This window comes from Anabrus simplex, chromosome 9 (assembly GCF_040414725.1).
Source record: "Anabrus simplex isolate iqAnaSimp1 chromosome 9, ASM4041472v1, whole genome shotgun sequence".
Taxonomy (NCBI): domain Eukaryota; kingdom Metazoa; phylum Arthropoda; class Insecta; order Orthoptera; family Tettigoniidae; genus Anabrus; species Anabrus simplex.
Genome location: NC_090273.1, coordinates 166,504,681 through 166,522,287, shown reverse-complemented (window position 1 = coordinate 166,522,287; position 17,607 = coordinate 166,504,681). Strand labels below are relative to the sequence as shown.

Genomic DNA, 17,607 nt, shown 5'->3' with positions numbered 1-17,607 from the left:
GGGGTTAGTGTGAGGGAGGGGAGTCTTCGGCAGTCTGGGATGCAGCTGTTGCCAGTAGTAAACCACCGCACCGGAAGTGTTCCTGTACACTTTGAGGTGTTCTATGGTATTGCATCACTGTGGATATGTAGGCCTGTTGGGCATATTCTTTGGTTCGATTCTGTTCGAGTGTTGTACGAACTGAAGTCTCAGCTGCGTGCCGTGCTGTTTGTAAGTACGACTTTGATTTGTTTCTAGCCGTGTATTGCGCTCGTAAAGGTGCAATTAATTATTTATTTACACGCAGAGTTATTAATGTAGCAACCAACAACATACGAGTTAAATTTTATATTCCTACCTTTTAACTGAAGTGTTTATCGAACATTTTCATCCGCTGATGATTGTAGGGGAGGAGGGTACTTTCGCCGCAGTTGTATCTATAACAAATCTCTTGTTGCCCACGCAACAGTAGCCTACTTCATTCTCTTGCTGTGGATTTCTTGCTCCAAATTATTCCGGTCGGTGGTTTTCTTCGGTTGTCTCCAACTTCTGCAAAATTAGGTAAACAACTGATAACGAATCTGTCACCTGGGCCACTGCCTTCAATTCTGATCAGAGGCAATTGATTGATTGATGGATGGACTGATTTATTAATTAATTAATTAATTTATTTAGATTCATGCTTACACATCTATGGTGAATTCATTAATTGATATTACCGGTACAATTGGACAACTTACCATTATATGTGAATTTTGGATCTAAACATCTCCGTGTGTTTGGATGTATTCGGTACCAGTACCGTACTTTTGTTGTCCCTGCCAATTTACGACTTTTCCTTCTTTTTCATTTCGCTTAATCACTTCTTTGTGTCGTTTACACAGCCCGTAACATAATTAGAAATTCATTTCTGGCACGAGTCCAAGTCAAGTTGTCATTAAGAAAATAACTTCTGGTTTCCTTATTATCATGGTTCATGGCGTGGGTTAGGTACTGTAGTAATGTCCTGTTCATGAACCATGGGCAACGGCTGAGTGGCCTAGTAAGTGGTCCATGTTACCTCGGACATATTCTGTGTCATGGCCCTCCTTGTGCTCCGTTCTAAGCGCCTGGACCCCTCCAGGTGTAACGCATTCCCACTTCCATTTGACAGGCGAGGGACAACTTGGGGAACAAAAAAGAATTCAATGGGGGGCTATCAATATTAATGGGGCTTATAAAAGAAAGTAGAACTGGCTGAGTCAGCTAAGAGGATGCATCTGGATGTGTTAACAGTTTATTTATTTATTTATTTATTTATTTATTTATTTATCCGAGTCCGAAATTACTACAATATATTTACAACTACTCTATTTACAGTTTGTTTTTCCAGTATTCAACTGTCGAGATGGCACATTCACTGGGTACACGGAAGATGAAGATTATAAAGACAATCAGGCGTACCCTGGGCAACGTTGTGGAATCGTCAGTGGCCGATTCTTCCATCACCAAAACACTAACTTATTAATTTAGTGTTAATGGGTGATTTCAATGTGAAAGTAGGAAATGGGACTGAGGGATATGAAAGGGTGATTGGTAAATGGGGGAATGATATGGAAGCTAATAGAAATGGGAAGCGTTTCCTGCACTTCAGTGCTAGTATGAATTATCAATACTTCCGCGGTATACACATACACGTGGAACGGCTGTCCTTTGTTTACATCTCGCAAGCGATGTAGTCAAGCACTGGACAAGGCTGCCAACCTCTGTACTTAGAGCTAAGGCCATTCAATGGAGCTGGGAAGAAAGTCATATGGGGACAAGCAAAGGGGATCTGTTAGGCCCCTACCTTCCTGTGAAAACTCCATTGGACTTTACTGGTTAGGGAAAGGGCTGGACATGACCACTGGTCTGTACTGGTTAGGGAAAGGCCTGGACATGACCACTGGTCTGTACTGGTTAGGGTAGGACCTGGACAAGACCACTGGTCTGTACTGGTTAGGGTAGAACCTGGACAAGACCACTGGTCTGTATTGGTTAGGGTAGGACCTGGACAAGCCCACTGGTCTGCACTGGTTAGGGTAGGACCTGGATAAGACCATTGGTCTGTACTGGTTAGGGTAGGACCTGGACATGACCACTGGTCTGTACTGGTTAGGGTAGGACCTGGACATGACCACTGGTCTGTATTGGTTACGGTAGGACCTGGACAAGACCACAGGTGTGTACTGGTTAGGCCATCTACACACGGAGCTACTCATTAGTAATTGATTGGTAACTGAAGTTTCCGGCCGATGACTTGAGTGTCACTTCCTGTGTATTTCAACAGAAAGCCACACACGGCGCTACCAGTTAGTAATCAGTTAGTAACTAGTTTGTAATCAGTTCCAGGTGACTTGCGGAGCCAGTCACCAGCAAGTTTAGTTTCTCAGTTCCCAGTGATCAAGTGCCTTTTTATGATGGCGAGCAAACAAGTTTTCAACATAAAGTTAGTGGGAGAAATAAAAAAACACCCCGTACAATTGTACGCTGAAGGATTACGCAAGAAAGGACATTACGGAGAAAGCATGGATTTATTTTCTAAGCTTTTTAATTTTTTTGTGAAATTTTGCTAGGGGCTTTACGTCGCACCGACACAGAGAGGTCTTTTGGCGACGATGGGATAGGAAAGGCCTAGGAGTTGGAAGGAAGCGGCCGTGGCCTTAATTAAGGTACAGTCCCAGCATTTGCCTGGTGTGAAAATGGGAAACCACGAAAACCATTTTCAGGGCTGCCGATAGTGGGATTCAAACCTACTATCTCCCGGATGCAAGCTCACAGCCGCGCGCCTCTACGCGCACGGCCAACTCGCCCGGTTTTTGTGAAAATAAAGATCACTTTTCGAGCTCGATAGCTGCGAAGTTAAATTGAAATAATAAATATAGTAGTTCAACCTATTCAATACAAGTAAATAAGAGATGTAGAGATTACATTCTTATTTAATTAAAAGTGGAAATGGTACCGGTTTCGACCCCAGTCTGGGTCATCATCAGCCGATTATAACTCGAAAAACAATGCATAAGTAAGAAAGAAGTTAACGGTCAAGTCCACACAATATCAGTTGAAGAGGCGATATAAAAATGAGGGGGGTAGGCACTGTAAAATTCAGACGAAGTGGAATGTAAGTCAGTTAAAAGAAGTAATGCGTAATCTTGCGAGCATCAGCACGGCACACGCAATGTTTGGCACTGTCTCACAATGTTCACGAAAAGCAGAGAACAGTTAATTGAGCCAGACTGCATACACCGTCAGGCACAAAGTCACAACACAATCCAAATATGAAGATCTAAAGTCATGAAGAAGCCGAAGACGAGCAGCTCAACCGAAGTAACTTGCAAGCTCCAGAAGATCGGCGCGGTGTTTACAACGTCAAGGGCTGTAGTTTCGTACGCTGACGGAGATTGAAGGATAGATTAATGAACAAGTATTTGCTTAGTTCACGAAAATGTACCTATATATATATATATATATATAATTATAATACGATTCAATATAATTGAATACGTAATTATGTTCTTGAAGATTTTTAGAACAGTTGACTTAAAAAAACAATAGTGAATAGAAAAAATGGTAAAAAGTGCAATACCGTAAACAAATGAAAACGTGTATGCCCAGGGCACTATTTCTTGAATATAAAAAAAATTCAGGTCGTGATTGAAGTAGTCAAAGTTGGCGGACGCAAAGCATGAGGTTAAATTGGAAAATGAGGGCCCAAAATGAAGGTGGCAATGTAGCTGTTTTTTTTTTTTTAGAGGTGAAAAGAAAAAAAGGATAAGTTAATAAAGAAAGAAAATTAGTGGTTAAGAAAAGATTAAAAGGGTTTAAAGTTAAAAGGTGGTGATAAAGGATAAGATAGGGATGAAGGAGGGGTAGTTTAGGGACCGTGGGTTAGGAGGGTGGGTTACTGGAGGTAAAAAATGTGGGTAGGAACTTTGTAAGGCATGGAAAATTGAATTCAGGTTTTGAAATTTAGAATTTTTGAGAAGAAGAATTAGGAAGTCAAATAGGATGTTGGGTTTTTCAGAAATGTCGTTTAAGTTGAAATTGGGGTTGAAGTATTGGTCAAGGTGAATGAAACAATTTTCAGTAGTGTTTAAGAGGGGGCCTTTGTTAATGATTTTAAGTATTTTCATGTCTTTTTCAATATTGGTGAAATTGTGCTTGGAGTCATGTATGTGTTGTCCTATGGCGGAGAATCTGTTGTATTTAATAGCGTTGATATATTCGGAGTATCTGATGTTGAAGTTGCGGCCAGTTTGACCGATGTACGAGGAGCTGCAGTTGTTACATTTGAATCTGTATACTCCAGATTTTGAAAAAGCATTAGATTTATTTAGTGATTTAGAGTTGTGTAATATATCAAAATTTCTCTTATTAGTTCTAAAGGAAATTTTCATGTTATGTTTTTTAAGAACATTAGTTATTTTATAAGCTTCTTGAGTGAAAGTGAAAGTGGAAAATGCAGTGGGTTTGGTTTTGTCGTTAGATAAAGTAGTTTTAGGACGGTGTTTGAATTTGTTGATGATACGGTTTATGAAGGAGTTGTTATAGCCATTGAATTTAGCGATGTTACGGATGGTGTTTAATTCATTATTTAAATACGGAACAATGAAATTTTTATCTCGATAGCAGCAGTCGCTTAAGTGCGGCCGGTATCCAGTATTCGGGAGACAGTAGGTTCGAACCCCATTGTCAGCAGCTCTGAAAATGGTTTTCCGGTTTCCCATTTTCACACCAGGCAAATGCTGGGGCTGTAACTTAATTAAAGCCACGGACGCTTCCCTCCCACTTCTAGCCCTTCCCTCTCCCACCGTCGCCATAAGACCTATCTGTGTCGGTGCGACGTAAAGCAAATAGCAAAAAAGTTCACTTTTCTTACCTTTCATACCTTTCCTCAGAACTCACACATTCCCTCATATTTGTATTTCGCTGTCGAATGGCAGGCCCAATAAGCTGCACCAAGTCCATATAACTGTGTTTGTCATACGATAAAAAGAAATAAATTTAGCATCCGTTTGTTCGAACTCCTTTACTGCAATGAATGATCTGCAGTGGATGTTATTTTCAAGATATGGGTGAAAACAATACCTTCTTCTATTTTTTCCCCTGAAATAATGAAACACAATCATGTCTTCTTCATCACTTGAGTCAGTGTTTGACATTCTAGCAAAGTTAAGAAGTGATCTAGCGAGCCTGCAACAAACTTTACAATGGCTATTCAGGAAGAATCCGTCACCATGCAGTAGCTTTGTGTGTGGAGCCGAGTCACTATTCAGTTACTAACCAGTTTGTGACCCCGGTTACAAACCAGTCACGTTTCTAATGAGTAGCTCCGTGTGCAGAGGGCCTTAGAGTAGGACCTGGACAAGACTAGTGGTGTGAACTTGTTAGGGTAGGACCTGGACAAGACTAGTGGTGTGTACTTGTTAGGGTAGGACCTGGACAAGGCCATTGGTCTGTACTGTTTAGGGTAGGACCTAGACAAGACCACTGGACTGTACTGGTTAGGGTAGGACCTGGACAAGACCACTGGTGTGTACTGGTTAGGGTGGGACCTGGACATGACCACTGGTCTGTACTGGTTAGGGTAGGATCTGGACATGACCACTGGTCTGTACTGGTTAGGGTAGGACCTGGATAAGACCACTGGTCTGTACTGGTGAGGGTGGGTCCTGGACAAGGCCATTGGTCTGTACTGGTGAGGGTAGGACCTGGACAAGGCCATTGGTTAGGGTAGGACCTGGGCATGACCACTGGTCTGTACTGGTTAGGGTAGGACCTGGACAAGACCACTGGTCTGTACTGGTTAGGGTAGGACCTGGACAACATCACTGGTGTGTACTGGTTAGGGTAGGACCTGGACAACATCACTGGTTTGTACTGGTTAGGGTAGGACCTGGACAACATCACTGGTCTGTACTGGTTAGGGTAGGACCTGGACAACGTCAGTGGTCTGTACTGGTTAGGGTAGGACCTGGACAACATCACTGGTGTGTACTGGTTAGGGTAGGACCTGGACAACATCATTGGTGTGTACTGGTTAGGGTAGGACATGGACAACATCACTGGTGTGTACTGGTTAGGGTAGGACCTGGACAACATCACTGGTGTGTACTGGTTAGGGTAGGACCTGGACAACATCACTGGTGTGTACTGGTTAGGGTAGGACCTGGACAACATCACTGGTGTGTACTGGTTAGGGTAGGATCTGGGCAACATCACTGGTCTGTACTGGTTAGGGTAGGACCTGGACAACATCACTGGTCTGTACTGGTTAGGGTAGGACCTGGACAAGACCACTGGTGTGTACTGGTTAGGGTAGGACCTGGACAACATCACTGGTCTGTACTGGTTAGGGTAGGACCTGGACAACATCACTGGTCTGTACTGGTTAGGGTAGGACCTGGACATGACCACTGGTCTGTACTGGTTAGGGTAGGACCTGGGCATGACCACTGGTCTGTACTGGTTAGGGTAGGACCTGGACATGACCACTGGTCTGTACAGGTTAGGGTAGGACCTGGACATGACCACTGGTCTGTACTGGTTAGGGTAGGACCTGGACATGACCACTGGTCTGTACTGGTTAGGGTAGGACCTGGACAACATCACTGGTCTGTACTGGTTAGGGTAGGACCTGGACAACATCACTGGTCTGTACTGGTTAGGGTAGGACCTGGACATCACCACTGGTCTGTACTGGTTAGGGTAGGACCTGGACATGACCACTGGTCTGTACTGGTTAGGGTAGGACCTGGACAACATCACTGGTCTGTACTGGTTAGGGTAGGACCTGGACAACATCACTGGTCTGTACTGGTTAGGGTAGGACCTGGACATGACCACTGGTCTGTACTGGTTAGGGTAGGACCTGCACTACATCACTGGTCTGTACTGGTTAGGTTGGACCTGGACATCACCACTGGTCTGTACTGGTTAGGGTAGGACCTGGACATGACCACTGGTCTGTACTGGTTAGGGTAGGACCTGGACAACATCACTGGTCTGTACTGGTTAGGGTAGGACCTGGACATGACCACTGGTCTGTACTGGTTAGGGTAGGACCTGGACAAGACCACTGGTCTGTACTGGTTAGGGTAGGACCTGGACATGACCACTGGTCTGTACTGGTTAGGGTAGGACCTGGACAACATCACTGGTCTGTACTGGTTAGGGTAGGACCTGGACATGACCACTGGTCTGTACTGGTTAGGGTAGGACCTGGACAACATCACTGGTCTGTACTGGTTAGGGTAGGACCTGGACATGACCACTGGTCTGTACTGGTTAGGGTAGGATCTGGACAACATCACTGGTCTGTACTGGTTAGGGTAGGACATGGACAACATCACTGGTCTGTACTGGTTAGGGTAGGACCTGGACAACATCACTGGTCTGTACTGGTTAGGGTAGGACCTGGACATCACCACTGGTCTGTACTGGTTAGGGTAGGACATGGACAACATCACTGGTCTGTACTGGTTAGGGTAGGACCTGGACAACATCACTGGTCTGTACTGGTTAGGGTAGGACCTGGACATGACCACTGGTCTGTACTGGTTAGGGTAGGACCTGGACAACATCACTGGTCTGTACTGGTTAGGGTAGGACCTGGACAACATCACTGGTCTGTACTGGTTAGGGTAGGACCTGGACAACATCACTGGTCTGTACTGGTTAGGGTAGGACCTGGGCAAGGCCATTGGTTAGGGTAGGACCTGGACATGACCACTGGTCTGTACTGGTTAGGGTAGGACCTGTACAACATCACTGGTCTGTACTGGTTAGGGTAGGACCTGGACTGGTTGTTGTTCCCTCACGACTTTAGAGGGTCATCATTATTCTTTGCTAGTGCTTCTCTCATGACTGTAGTATAGCTGACATATTCTTTAATGAGAGTTGTTATTTGTGATATTCTTTACTCCCAAACATTTCTGGAGAGATAACAATTTGATCCACACTTCTTCGGTAAGTTGTCCATCAGGTTTTAGTATGTTGCCATCAGATTGTGCCCACAGTCAGTGGCTCTGGGCAGTCCAGCTCTTCCAACACTTATATCCTGAACTGTTGCTTTAATGTATGTTGTCCAGAATTGTCTGGAATTGTTTTATATACACTGGCCTTTGGTGCTCCCTGAAAAGAAACTAGAGGGTCTAGTTGATACGATGAGAAATATCCTCATACCATGACGACTCTTCCACAAACCTTCAGAATTGCTAGTACATAATCAGAAATGCGGTGTTCTAATGGGATCCTCCGACCCATCCGTGAGATTGCCAGATAATGAAACGTAATTTTTCACTCCATACTGTGCAGCTGTCTGGCCATGGAAACCCAATTTGTGAAGTATTTGACGAATACAGTATGTCTGTTAGCAGTGCTCATAGACGAAACACTTCTGCTCTGCAGTGTTTTCCTCTATAGAAATCAGAATATGAAAGGTGAGAAAGTATGCACCTATGGGCTTTTCCAATTGGTCAGCACTGGGAGAAATGTCAAGAACAAAACACAGTGACCAAGTGGGGTGCGCGGCTGTGAGCTTGCATCCGGGAGATAGTGGGTTCAAACCCACTGTCAGCAGCCCTGAAGATGGTTTTTCATGGTTTCCCATTTCTCATCAGGCAAATGCAGGCCTGTACCTTAATTAAGGCAACAGCTGCTTCCTTCCAACTCCTAGGCCTTTCCTATCCCATCGTTGCCATAAGACCTATCTGTGTCGGTGCGACGTTAAGCCACTAGGTTGCTAAATGGTTTATTTTGTCACCTACTCAATACATATAAATTTTACATTTAGTAATTTATTATTAATTCCACTTGAGACATGTTTCGCCCTTCATTGAGGGCATCATCAGTCAAATTACTTCCTCAAGGCAAAAATCAGGTACTTGATTAGTATTTAACATGCGCAAATTAATACACATTACAATGGGAAAATTAAGTACGAGAAACTCTTGTACAATTGTGATGGTTAAACAATATAAGTTTAAAGAATAAGAAGTCGGCACCAATGCTTAAAATTACTGGGTAATTATAGCAGAGTTCAGCAGTGGTGCTCTGAAGAATAATTGACGCACTCATAGGAAATTATAAAGTTTATAAAATTATTTACTGTATAACAGTCAGGGGGAAAGGGTATAGTGCTCGGCGTCAATGTTTGTAACAAAAATTACTGTCAATGGTTGGTAACTGTACAGTAAATTTACGTTATCCAATTGAACAGTTGAGAATTTACAGTTTATATACATATTTACAAGAGAGCAGCTTGGTGAGCAAGGATATAAAAAAAGTCTAGTACCAAGTGCATCCCGTTGTTTTAATCGTTGGAAGATGATTGTAGCCTTGACATATCAGAAATATGCAGATTGGTTTAATCTTAGTTTATAATCACAGGGGGCAGGGAAAATATTCCATAGCCAAATAAGGTTCTATAGGCATCAAACAGAAAGTTGTCTGGTATGCTATGAAAAACTGATTTGTTATTGGAAGCTTTTCTGAGTCTGAAAAACGCTATCAAAAAATCGAACAATAATCTTGGTTTCTCAGAAATATCATTCAGATTCAAACCAGCATTGAAGTATTGATACAGGTGAATAAAACAGCTCTCAGTGATGTCAAGCAAAGTACATTTATTAATAACCTGTAAAACTGTGAGATCCTGATCAATGCTAGTAAAATTATGTTGAAAATCTTTCATATGCTGCCCCATTGCTGAAAACCTGTCTGAGTAGGTTTTCTATAGATATTATGTGAAAAAGAAGAAAGTGAACGAGTAATCGTTAGGTCCAAAAAATTCAAACGATTATTATTCTCGGATTCTAAGGTAAACTTTATATTCTGATCTAAACTGTTAAGATTGTCAAGAGTAGCTTTTGCATCTGTGGACCATTCATCTAGAATTACGAAGGTATCGTCCACAAATCTGGCCCAGAAATAAATATTACTGAAGGTTAAATGTTTGGTTATAGCATTATTTTCTAAGTGGTCTAAGTGAATCTCTGCCAAAATTCCTGAGGCCAGCGAGATCACTTCCCAAGATTCACAAGGTCGGTGTCCCCATTCGACCTATTATAACTTCACAGTGATGTGTCCAAACCATAAAATAATCCTTAGCAAAGAAAGGAATAAATCCTGGTAAGCATTCAAACAGACCACATGCACGTTCAGTCTCATTTGTTCATTTACAGGTCTGCTGTAGTGTGAATGAGTTGAAGAGAGAAGAAGAACTTAGTGTTAAGAAACAGCATGAGATGTATTGAGAGAAAGATCCAGCAAACAGTGCTTTCTATGTTAAATAAAAGGAAATTTTTTCTTACAAAATTCAATTATCCATTGTGCTTTCATCCATTTTATTGTTAAATAATATTTTGCCGTACTCAGCAAAGGGTTGTTATTTTTAAAATTCAACAGAATTGAATGTCAGATTGGTGATACAAAGCTAGAACAGGTTATATAATTTTAGGTATTTAGGATGTGTGTTCTCCCGGGATGGTAATATAGTAAGTGAGATTGAATCAAGGTGTCGTAAAGCTAATGCAGTGAGCTCACAGTATTCTGTAAGAAGGAAGTCAGCTCCCGGACGAAACTGTCTTTACATCGGTCTGTTTTCAGATCGACTTTGCTTTACGGGAGCAAAAGCTCCGAGGACTCAGGATATCTTATTCATAAGTTAGAAGTAACGGACATGAAAGTAGCGAGAATGATTACTGGGAATTGATTATTTTAACCATGTTGGTTAATTCTGTCCGTATTGACTTATATTGAATTTCTATAGAAGACTTTACATATTTTATTATACTTAATTATCGTACATGTTTCGAGAGCTAACTACTGTCTTCTTCAGCGGTGCCAAAACATCAAAACTAAACCTTTAGACTTGATACATTTGTAAAAAATATAGTTATCAACAGAACAATTATACTGTATATAAATCTTGAAACTGTTAAAATATTTCTTTGTGTTTCAACTTTTGCCCACTTACTATGTCATTTATTACAAACTTTAAAATAGAAAATTTCAAATCACAAAATGAATAAAAACCTATTAAATTAGTCACTATAGATAGATAGATTGATTTCCTTTTCGTAGAAAATATCTCTATAATTTGGTTTGTTGGTTGTATCTTCTTCTTCTATCGATTTTGGCCAGCTGTGGACCACGTAAATAACTCCTCATGATTTAAACTTTCTTTGGCGCCAGTACTCCTTCATCCTCCTGCTTGCTGCTTCTTTTCTTTCAGCCGTCCATTGTTGTTTCTTCTTGGTCGCTGTTTCTGGCTCTAGGAAACCCTTAAATGTGTGTAGCTTGTTTCTGAAGGTGGTTCTATTGTTGTTGGTTGTATATTTTTTATATTTTATATATATTTTAAAGGAATTTTAAAGGAATTTGACCGTTAAAATGGCTAGCATGGTCGGACGGGATTGAGAGGAGTTTCTGATTTGTATGATGTGTTTCAGAAATATAGCAGTAAGTTAATCAACAATTATTGGATTAAATAAGGTAATTGAATTACATATTAGAAATTTAAATATAATGTTTCTTTTTAAGACCTGAGCGGAGAATATTTCAAATTCAACATGTGGCGGCTAGCTTGGTTAGTGTTGTTCATTTTATGAATTGAAAATTATTCTATTTTAAAATGTTTTTACTAAATGACAAAGTAAATGTAAGTTTAGACACAAAGAAACATTTTAGATGTAAATAAGGACATAAGTTCCAAGAGCAGAGCATATAGTGACTAATTTGATAGGTTTTATTTATTTTTGTATATATTTATGTCACTGTTCGAGTAAACAATACAGTTCATTTGTAATATCATCTTTTGTTTTCATGTTGCCTCTACGTATTAGTTCCTAATATTAGCATCGACCTCTAAGATCTTTTGCTACCTTCACATTGGGTTTTCTTGGATCTTTTCTCTCTCTTCACCTGAGAGTCCTAGAGTGGAGAGTCTGATTCTACCCAGCACCTCACATTCGAAAAGTATGTGCTCAGCTGATTCCTCTGCTTCATTGCATTTCCTACATATATTGTCTCTTATTACTCCAATTCTATGTTGGTGTCCTGTCAACAGTCCTACTACCCATCTTATATTTTCTCTGCTGACTTTCAACAGTTCTTTAGTATGCCTCTTGTTTGGTCGTTTTATCAGTTCCTTTGTAAGCCTGCATCCTGGAGTATTTTTCCAGTTCTCCATTTGTTTCTTTTGTACCCATTTTCCTATGTAGTGTCAGGCTTATCAATACAAAATCCCACATATAGGTTCTGGGCCTACAAAATGTGTTTCTGCCCCTTTCGTGGCCAGTTTATCTGCCTTTTCATTTCCTTCTATACCTGCCTGCCCTGGTACCCATATCATTTTGACAATGTTGTACTTTGAGAGCTTCAGGAGAAGTGAATGGCAATACCAGACAATTCTGGATATTATCCGGACTGACTCTAGTGCCTTAGTGGCCACTTGGCTGTCCGTAAAAATGAAAATGTTCTTATTCCTATGGTTCATTTTCAGATTTTCTTCAAGTCATGTTGTGATAGCTATCACTTCAGCTTGAAAGACTGTAGTGTGTCTGCCCTGGCTCATCTGGATTGATCTCTCAGGTCTTCCCCCGTTGATCCCTCGTCCTGTGCCATCCCCAGTCTTTGAGTCATCAGTCCACCACACTATATCTTCTTTTTCAGTATTCCATTTGTTGATATCCCAGTCTTCTTTTTTTATTATCTCGGTCTCAAATGGTTTTTCAAAGTTGTACTTTGGTATCATATGATCAGAAGGCATGTGTAAAATTTCCTTTGTTATTACTCCGTCAATTTTACAGTGTCCTAGATTGGGTCTTTGTGAATTCCAGCAGTCTAATTGTGCCAATCTATATGAACTCATTCTAAGCCTGTCCTTTTATGAAATTACATAGTGATGGGAGGTCTAGTAAAGGATTCAAGGCTTCAGTTGGCGTAGTTCTCATAGCCCCAGTTATGGCTATGCATGCCATTCTCTGTAGGCTATTCAATCTACTGCTGACTTTTCCTTGGCTTACTTTCTGCCACCAGATGAATCAATTGTCGTATGGCTTTTAGTGCCGGGATATCCCAGGAAGGGTTTGGCTCGGCAGGTGCAGGTCTTTCTATTTGACACCCGTAAGCGACCTGTGCGTCGTGACGAAGATGAAATGATGATGAAGACAACACATACACCCAGCCCCCGTGCCATTGGAATTAACCAATTAAGGTTAAAATCCCCAACCCGGCCGGGAATCGAACCCGGGACCCTCTGAACCGAAGGCCAGTACGCTGACCGTTCAGCCAACGAGTCGGACAGCCACCAGATGATTGCAGCATAGGCCATCGACGGTCTAATGATCATTGCATATAACCACATTACCATTGATGGTCCTACACCCCATGTCTTCCCGACGGCTCTTTTACATGCATACAGCAAGTTCTTCGCCCGGGTTATGTTCCTTTCTATATGTGGATTTCAGGTTAGATTTTTATCAACACTACATCTAGATGCAGTGCCTGTTCTTCCTTATATATATCTTGCCCAAAGAGCTTCAGTGATCTTTTTCCCTCTGATTTTCTCCTTCTTGTTAAAAGGGACGGGTTGACTGATAGTTGTTCTTCCCTACACCAGTTCTCCACAAGGTTAAGTTATCTTTGCATGAGGTTCTGGATAACACTCATCACCTTACCTCGTACCACAATCACTAGGTCATCTGTGCATCCTTGTGTGTAAAAACCTTGTTCGTTGAGCATAGCTATGAGTTTGTTCACCACGAGGTTCCACAACAGAGGAGAAAGAACTCCTCCCTGAGCACCGCTTCGGGTGGCCCTAACCGCCAGCATTTCATCAAACAGGGTTGCTTTTATCTTCCTTCCGTCTAACATGGATTTAATCCATTTGACGACGGTTTTACTCACCTTGCTCTTTTCCAATGCTTTGATCATAGAGTCATAGGCTGTATTGCTGAAGGCTCCTTCTATATCTAGAAATGCTGCTAGTGCAATTTCTTTATATTCTAGGCTTTCCTCTAGTTTACAAACCAATTGGTGGAGTGCTACTTCAGTGGATCTGCCAGGTCTATATGCAAACCGATTTTCATGTAACGTTGAGTTCATTTGCACCGTTCTTCTGATATATTTATCCAGAATTTTCTCCATTGCTTTCAGCATGAAGGAAGTTAAACATAATGGTCTGTATGCTTTGGCTTGGGCATAATTTGCTCTTCCAGGCGTAGGTATGAATACTGCTTTAGCTTCACACCATGATTTTGGCGCATACCCTAAAGCTAGACAAGCTCTGAAAAGGTCCGTCAAGGCACTGACGAGTATCTCCTGTCCTTCCTGTAGGAGTATCGGAAGTATCTCATCTGGCCGCGGAGCCTTTATAGGATGAAACGTGTTGATTGCCCATTTTACATGGTTATGTTTTATTATTCTGTTGGCACAGTTCCAGTCTGCTCTTTGAGCTCCGGTCTCTGTTCCAACTGTTTCTTCTTCTGTCATCTCCTCAGCCTCAGGAAAGTGACACACCATTAGTATCTCCAGCGTGTCCCTCCCCGCCTGAGTAAATGACCCATCTGGTTTCTCCAGTGTCCCCACTTGATTTATAGTCTGACTCATTGGCTGAATGGTCAGCGTACTGGCCTTCGGTTCAGAGGGCCCCAGGTTCGATTCCCGGCTGGGTCGGGGATTTTAACCTTAATTGGTTAATTCCAGTGGCCCGGGGGCTGGATATTTGTGCTGTCCCCAACATCCCTGCAACTCACACACCACACACAACACTATCCTCCACCACAATAACACGCAGTTACCTACAAATGGCAGATGCCGCCCACCCTCATCGGAGGGTCTGCCTTACAAGGGCTGCACTCGGCTAGAAATAGCCACACGAAATTATTATACTTGATTTATATGGGTTGCTTTCAAAACCTTCAGGAGCCTTGCTGTTTCAGTGTGTCATTCCACTTTCTCACAGTCTTCAAGATTTTCTTTTTGCTTTCCGTATCTCTAGGTTATATTCGGTGAGTTTCCTATGATATACGTCCCACATACCATTTCTAGATGATATTCTATAAAATATCCTAACCTCTTTTTTTCATTTTGGCTAGTTTGTTGTTCCATCACCTTACTTTTTTGGTGTTTTTCTTTTCTTTGAGAGGGCAGTTGTCATGGAATGAGTCTATAATGGCCTCTTCTAATAGTTCCACTGCCTCATCCAATTCTTTCTGTCCTCTCACATTAGTTGGAATTTTTTGTACAGCCTAACCTAGAATTTCACTGTATCTGTCCCAGTTAGTTCTTTTTGGGTCTCTGTGCATCTCAATCCCACATTGTCTCGCATCTATTGCAAATTGGATGTGCTGGTGGTCTGCCAATGATGGTTCCTCCAGCACCTTCCAGTCTTTAATAAAGGATGCAATATGCGTAGTGCTTAGTGTTCTAGTTGCTTTACGTCGCACCGACACAGACAGGTCTTATGGTGACGATGGGACAGGGAAGGGCTGGGAGTGGGAAGGAAGTGGCCATGGCCTTAATTAAGGTACATTTGGTTGGTGTGAAAATGGGAAACCACGGAAAACGATCTTCAGGGCTGCCGACAGTGGGGTTTGAACCTACTATCTCCCGAATACTGGATACTGGCCGCACTTAAGCGATTGCAGCTATCGAGCTCGGTAGTGCTTAGTGTATTGTCTAATACCTCCCTAAGATTTTTATTTATTTTATTTATTTTTGTTTCCTAGGTTTAGTATAATCAACTCTCGTAAAGACTCGCCTCTTGCATTGCAGTTCGTACTGCCCCATGTCATGTGGTGTGAATTTGCATCTCCTCCAAAGACTAGGTGTTTGCCTTTCCTCTACTTACTTATCCGGCGCTACAGCCCAGTGTGAGCCTTGGCCTCTTCTACGATATTCCGCCATCTACTTCGATCCTGAGCGGCTGGTCTCCACGGGCGGATGTTCATTGCCCTCAAGTCAGCTTCAACTTCATCACTCCATCTATTACGGGGCCTTCCTTGTCGCCGTCTTTTGTCTACTCGGGATTTAACTACTTTTCTTGGCATTCGATCTTCCTCCATTCTTTCCACATGGCCAAACCATCGCAGTCTCTGTGCCTTAATAAATCTAACTATATCCTCCTGGTCTAGTATGTTTTGTATTTCAGCATTCGTCCTTATCCTCCAACCATTCTGGTCTTGAATTGGGCCATATATTCGTCTAATAATCTTTCTTTCAAATATCTTTAACTTATTTGCGTCATCAGATAAAAGGTTCCAGGCTTCTGAGCCATATGTCACTACAGGTCTAATAAGGGTCTTATATATTTTGAATTTTGTAGGTTTAGACAATAGACGAGATTTAAATAATGTAAGATTAGCATAATAGGCCCTGTTTCCAGCTATTATTCTACGATGTATCTCCTCACTTATTCTATTATTATTTGTCAACATGGTTCCCAAATACTCAAAACTTCGTACATTCTCAAAATTATGTCCGTTTATTGTCAGATTATCTTGACTTCTTCTGCCCTCTATAACAGTCACATGCATATACTTAGATTTACTTGCCTTTCCTCTTTGCACTGCAAATTATGTTCTCAACTTCTTCTGATGGGGGCAGATTAGTTGAGTCATATGAGGTATGCAGAGCCTATGGTTATTTCCCTGGGTCCCTCTCAATTTCCAAATTTAATCTTGGCCACGGTTAAGTCCTGTGAACAGTGTTCCTGCAACATAAGACATTTTAATTTCCTGTTCACAAGAGACATGTTCTGGGTATCGTACATCATATTACCTCCAGATTCTGCCAGTCCTGCTACTCTGCAACCCATGGCTCTTGAATAAGGGCCACGTCAATAGCCTTGGACTTGGAGCTGACGATTGGCCTGAAGGACCTTCAGCTTCATCAATATTGGGTTTTGTTTTTCTCCTGATGACTTGAAACTTGATCTGCCCAAGTCCGAGCTTCTCTTTTTGAGCTCTTCAAAGTCTCTTTCACCAAGGGCTAAAACGACTGTCCTTCCCGTCTTGCCGATTGAAGTGGTATTCAGCAGTCTCCACTCTTGTGTTAGAAGTTTGGCAGCGTGCTGATCGATTCCAACAGCAGTCTGCTCTACTGGAGCTTCTCTTGCCATTTCTTGTTTCGAGTCGGCGATAGCCTGTCCAATTGGGACTTCTGTCTCTATTTTTTTCATTTTGGGCTTGCTCCCGGATCTGGTCTACTGGAGCTTCCTTGGCTTACCTCGATGTTGAAGTTTTTGAAATTGGTTCTTTATAAGCATCCATATTTCAATCAATCATAGGGCTTTTGCCCCTTCTACGGTCCTGAGCGTCGTTCTCACCATCCGTGGTGAGGCATAAGCCAGACATTGTCCTCCCGCAACTGAGGTTCTGCGTAGCAGAGACGATGCTCCTCAGTCGTCCATCCAGCAGTCCGCCTCTGGCCCGAACCTAGCCAGGTTTGTTCCCACGTTCAGTAGGTATACTCACGTGGTCTCTACTTGGCATTATCATGACTGAGTCACAGTCATCACTTTCCTCTTAGGTTGGGATCACCCCCTTCCCAACCCGTGGCTCGTCTGGGCTACGTAGAGCAAAGTGATGTGTTGGTTCCAGCACC

The 17,607-nt window shown here is 42.1% G+C and overlaps 2 protein-coding genes across 2 annotated transcripts in view; one reads left to right on the top strand and one right to left on the bottom strand.

Moving 5' to 3' along the window:
- RNaseX25 (Ribonuclease X25) overlaps positions 1-17,607 on the bottom strand; it is a 221,402-nt gene that overhangs the window by 136,655 nt on the left and 67,140 nt on the right. The gene's annotated exons all lie outside the window — the stretch shown is intronic.
- The window catches only part of Hyls1 (Hyls1 centriolar and ciliogenesis associated), a 166,847-nt gene continuing 149,318 nt past the window's right edge, over positions 79-17,607 (top strand). The window contains exon 1 of the mRNA XM_067153875.2: positions 79-210. The gene's annotated coding sequence lies outside the window, so the exon portion shown is untranslated. The remainder of the gene's footprint in view (positions 211-17,607) is intronic.